Source organism: Arachis ipaensis, chromosome B04 (assembly GCF_000816755.2).
Source record: "Arachis ipaensis cultivar K30076 chromosome B04, Araip1.1, whole genome shotgun sequence".
In the NCBI taxonomy this organism is placed as follows: domain Eukaryota; kingdom Viridiplantae; phylum Streptophyta; class Magnoliopsida; order Fabales; family Fabaceae; genus Arachis; species Arachis ipaensis.
In genome coordinates this window covers 115633667-115639181 of record NC_029788.2, presented here as the reverse complement: position 1 = coordinate 115639181, position 5515 = coordinate 115633667, and the positions used below count along the sequence as shown (strand labels likewise).

Sequence of the window (5515 nt, the reverse complement as noted above, 5' to 3'; positions counted from 1 at the left end):
ATATATATATTTACATATATATTATATATACCGGGGCGGGTAGGGGCGGGTTCAACCTAAACCCGACCCCGCCCCACCCCACACAAGAACCCGCCCCGTTAAAACCCGCCCCGGTGCGGGGGCGGATAATTACCCGCTCCGAGCGGGTAGGGGCGGGTGAGTACCCGCGGATTCGGGTAGTGTTACCACCCCTACTAACGAATAAACTTTGATGAACCTAGCACTCTTTTTAGCATTCTAGGAGTCACTTTCAAACCATAGTACAGTCTTGTCTCCTTAATGGCCCTACTATGTGTTTTATTATATTTAATCTAATTGGAGCCAATTAAGAAAAGGTTGTAGGTCATTATCATCAGTCTATATAAACAGACTGTTCATTTGTTCAATGCAGTTTCTCTATTTGAGAATCTTTTTCCCCCTGTTGGTTTGTCAATTCCTTGTGGTCCTTATTACCTTACTGCGTCACACGCAATCACCCCCATTTCCCGGTCCTATATTTTCCCCAGATCTACCCTCACTCAACTCCCAATCCTTCACAAACACACACACTCGCTCCATCTCCAACCTCTGCTTCAGATCTACCTCAATGGGTGGGGAATTATGGTATGAATCATCACCGAAAAGGGTTCCAAGGAGGGTCTGGTTAAGGTTCCAAATCTCAATCGGCGTCCTCGTGGGTGGAAATCACACCTCCTCCAGGTTTTGCACTCGCTAATCATCTCTTCTTCTCCACTTTCCGGCTTTCAAATCTTTCAAGAACTCTTTCTTGTGTTCAGTCAATCAACCGAACTCCGAGCTTCCTTTTTTTTTTATTTAAATTTTTCTTTATTGGTGTTATACTCCAGATCCTGAAGGGGTCCATAGCGAGGCGCGTGTTCTTCCGCTCAATCATGCTCGCCTCCGCCATCTCGATCGTTTCTCTGCTCCGCGCCTTCTCCGCCTTCGACCTGCCTGACTTAGCTCCGGTGACACTGACCTACACCGACTGCGTCGCCGCAGGTTCCGAAATGCGTTTCGAAAACGCCACTCTCAGAGCCGCGTGCTCAGCACTTTCTGGAGCTCCTTCTACTGCGAGAAAGACGAAAACTTGACGGTCAACGTGGTCAACGACCTTATGAAGAAGCAACTGTTGGATTGCGGAGCCAAGAGCCTCTGCGTCGGAGAAGGTTCGGCGATGGCCGTCGCCGCCATGAAGCACATGGGATTCTCCAGCGTTACCGGTGTCCACAGGCACCGGTTCTTCTCCCTCAAGCAGAAGAAAATCGTGTACGTGCTCAATTATCAGGACTAAAAACTAAAACAAATATATACATTGCTTTTCTATTTACACTCCTATCCTTTCGTTGGTATTTCATTTTCACAAGAAACTGATGAGTGGGGTTTGTTTTCTGTGTTGAACAAGCGAGCCCACAAGCCATCTTCAAGGATCCATTCAGGAGGGGAGAGAATATTCTTGTAAGTCTTTTTTTTTTTCATTTTCTAAATAATGCTGGTTTCAATTATTGGGTCAACTTTTCATTAATCTTGTAGTTGAAAAATAAAATAAATAAAAATTGTATATTTTTAAGGTTATTTGTGATACATACACCCCAGCTGGAGAGCCAATCTCTACAAACAAGAGACACAATGCTGCCAAGATCTTCAGTCACCCTTATGTAGCCTCTAAAGAACCATGGTATATATAGTTTGCAATTTAATTTCCAGTATTTTTATTTTTAAATTTTGTTAAAAAAATAGATGTGAAAATAAAAATATTAATTTATTATTTTTACTAATTTTTTTTCACAAAATTTAAAAAACAAAAACTAAAAATGGCCTGAAATATTAAATTCCCATGCCACTTCATAAATATTTTCATTTTAAGTTCTTGAAACCCTTTTTAGATAGGAAAATTATAAGGTACATAGATATTTAATTTTAATGGCAAAAATAGGGACACTTAGTGTGTGTTTGGATTGTAGTTGGTCAAATTGGAGTTTGAATAAAAGTGATTTTATAGAATTGATTTTGGATAGAAGTAAGTTTGTGTCAACATGATTTATGTTTGGCAACTCTTTATCAAAATTGATTTTGATAAAATAAATATTGTTTAGATAATACGGCGTCAATAATTTGACACCCATTTAACGGAAGGACTTGATTGATGCAAATCAAATCTTTTTAGGATTTAAATAGAACAGTTTAAACGTTGGGGACTAAAATAGAATTCACCCCAAACGTAGGGGACCAAAATAATAGTTTATCCTTTTCATTTTAATTTCTTGAAACCTTTTTTAGATAGGAAAATTATAAAGTACAGAGATCAGTATACATATATTCAATTTTAATCACAAATATGGCGACACTTAGTTTTCCTCTAGTGCAATGAGAAGTAGCTTCACAAAGTAGCTTCACAAATGGCTTAAAGCTTCACATGAGCTGATTATCATTGCTAGCTCATAGACTTGCACTCATAGTAATAATCAATTTTTTTTTTCTCTTTCCGTGGGAGGGGGTAGGATCATAGTAATTAAACAACATTAAATACTACTTGAAAGCCAATAAAACATTAAATTTCTTGTATCAAAGATCAAGTGTATTTTTTGTTCACAATTGCCATGCTATTTGTTATATGTAAAATTTTTTGCTTTGATATAACTTAAATAATTGTTTTAAAGATTATTTTTGAGGGAAAAAAACATTTATTTGAATTTATTTTACCTAATAGGATCAATAAATTCTATTATAAAACGATAATAATAAATATAATATACAAAATTATAACTATAAAAATATATAATGTCAAATAAAAAATTAATAAAAAATATAAATAATAAATAATAAAAAAAGAGTTCATATAGAGAGGAATAATAAGAATTCTATAAATAATCTAATAACATGTATAAAGGATAAAGTTGGTAAAAAAAATAAATATTGAAGGTATTGGCTAAAAGTACGTTAGTGCAACGGAGAAGCTAGAAATGATTGCTTCTTGTAAACGTGATTTTATGAACAAAATCACTTCTGCGTTTCTAGAGAAGAAAATTAGCCAAAAATTTTTAAAAAACTCTAACGTGCTTTTTTTCTTCAAACGTGGTTACCAAACACACCCTTAGTTTTTTTCTAGTTTTTTTCTAGTGCAATGATAAGTAGCTTCACAAAGTATTAAATGGCTTAAAGTTTTACAGGAGTTAATTATCATTGCTAGTTCGTAGATTTGCTGACTTTCTCACATAGTAATAATCAATTTTTTTTCCTATTTCCGTGGGAGGTGGGAGGATCATAGTAATTAAACAACTTTAAATATTATTTGAGAGCCAATGAAAAACATTAAATTTTTTATACCAAAGATCAAAGTGTATTTTTTGTTTCAACTTTTTACTTTTTTTAAACTTTAGCACAAAAAACCAAGGTTCTAAAAACTGAACAGGTCATCAAACCACTCTAGCTACTGGTTCACTAGTTCATAGGTTCAACTGGTTTGACCGTGGTTGAACTGAAAAAATCGTTTTATAATAAAATAATAAATAAAATATAAATAAATACATTAAAACATAATTATAGTTTAATATAAACCTTAAAATGTTATCCAAATTAAAGTACTACATAAATCAGAATGTTATGATCGGATTCAAATACAAACTCAAAAGTCAAATAACAAAATAAGACAACCAAACATAAAATACCAACATCCAACACAAGATAGTGAAATAGGGATGAGGCGAAGGAGAATCTTTACTTCTTCTATGGATCTTTCATTCCTATTTCACTATCTTGTGTGATGTTCGCCGTTGTTCAATGCCAACTCTCCACATTCTTCATCAAACAAGCCACCACAATGCAACGTTCCATACTACTAAATTTCAAAATCCCTGCCGCATCACTTCAAGGAGCAATTGGAATTGTAATTCTCCTTTGTGTTCCAATCTACGACTGTGTTTTCGTCCCCATTACTAGAAAATTCATCGGCCAACGTTTCGGCATAATGTTTTGTCAAAGAATCGGAGCCGGCCTTATTCTGTCCGCACCAAACATGGTTGTCTCGAATTTTGTAGAGACCAAAAGAATTGGAGTCTGTATTCAACGTAATCTTATGGAGAATCCGAAGCCGACGTGCCAATAAGTATACGGTGGCTTCTGCCACAATATGTTATTAATGGCACGTCGGATGCGTTAACAGTGATAGGATTTCAAGAATTGTACTACAATCAGATGCCCGGAGGGAATGAGAAGTTTGGGAGCGGCAGCACTCTCCGTTGTTTTTGGACTCGGAAGTTTTGTTAACAATGGGATTATAGTTGTTGTGGTTGCAATCAACTTAAGATTTGGGGATAAATGGTTGCAAAACAATCTGAATAAGGCTCATTTTCATCACTTTTACTATGTGCACTTGTTTATACACAAAAGCATTAGAAATGCGCACATAAATACATAGGTTGATAGCACTTAACCCAACAAGAACCCAATAAAAGTGATGAAGATGAGCCTTATTCAGATTGTTTTGCAACCATTTATCCCCAAATCTTGAGCTGATTGCAACCACAACAACTATAATCTCATTGTTAACAAAACTTCGGAGTCCAAAAAACGGAGAGTGCCGCCGCTCCCAAACTTCGCATTCCCTCCGGCATCTGATTGTAGTACAATTCTTAATCCTATCACTGTTAACACATCCGACGTGACATTAATAACATATTGTGGCAAAAGCCACCAAATACTTATTGGCACGTCGGTTTCGGATTCTCCATAAGATTATGTTGAATACAGACTCCAATTTTTTTGGTCTCTACAAAACCCAAGACAACCATGTTTGGTACGGACAGAATAAGGCCGACTCCGATTCTTTGACAAAACGTTATGCCGGAACGTTGGCCGGTGAATTTTCTAGCAATGGGGACGAAAGCTCGGTCGTAGATTGGAACACAAAAGAGAATTACGATTCCAACGACTCCTTGAAATGATGCGGCTGAAATTTTGAAATTTGGTGGTATGGAACGTTGCATTGTGGTAGCTTGTTTGATGAAGAATGTGAAGAGTTGGCATTGAACAACGACGAACATCACACAAGATAATGAAATAGAGATGAGGCTAAGGAGAATCTTTACTTCTTTTACTTGATTTATTGTGCATAGCCTCCATGGATCTTTCACGTTGCTTGAAGCTTCATCTTTGTCCATCATCATTGCCTTGTCCAGAAATCTATCATAATGATTTCAATTGTTACGATGAAATGATGGTGAAAACTTAGGTGCAGTAGTGAAACTAATAGTTGAGAGTCGTTAAATAATTTGACTGAACGGTTTTCAAACCGTCAATTTCACGTAGTGAATTAAATTTAGGTGCAATAATAAAATTAAAGTTGATAGTTGATAATCGTTAAATGATAATTTAATCAAATTTATCAAATTATCTAACAATTTTTACTATCAACTTTTAAAATGAAAATGTACTACTCACATGAAAAATTTTTTATACAAAAATATCATTAAAAATAGACATATGCATTAATATATTTGACTAAAAATAATTAATATTT

At 35.4% G+C, this 5515-nt stretch overlaps 1 long non-coding RNA gene and 1 pseudogene across 3 annotated transcripts in view; one reads left to right on the top strand and one right to left on the bottom strand.

Annotated features, from left to right (window-relative positions):
- The window catches only part of LOC110271225, an 8669-nt gene continuing 3569 nt past the window's right edge, over positions 416-5515 (top strand). For 2 of the 3 annotated variants that reach the window (XR_002361704.1, XR_002361703.1), the window contains exons 1-2: positions 421-1455; positions 1569-1675. This is a non-coding gene — a long non-coding RNA (uncharacterized LOC110271225). Of the gene's footprint in view, positions 1456-1568; positions 1945-3106; positions 3323-5515 lie in introns of those variants that run through there. The other variant, XR_002361702.1, reaches the window with a different exon arrangement.
- LOC107639807 overlaps positions 3494-5515 on the bottom strand; it is a 4328-nt pseudogene continuing 2306 nt past the window's right edge.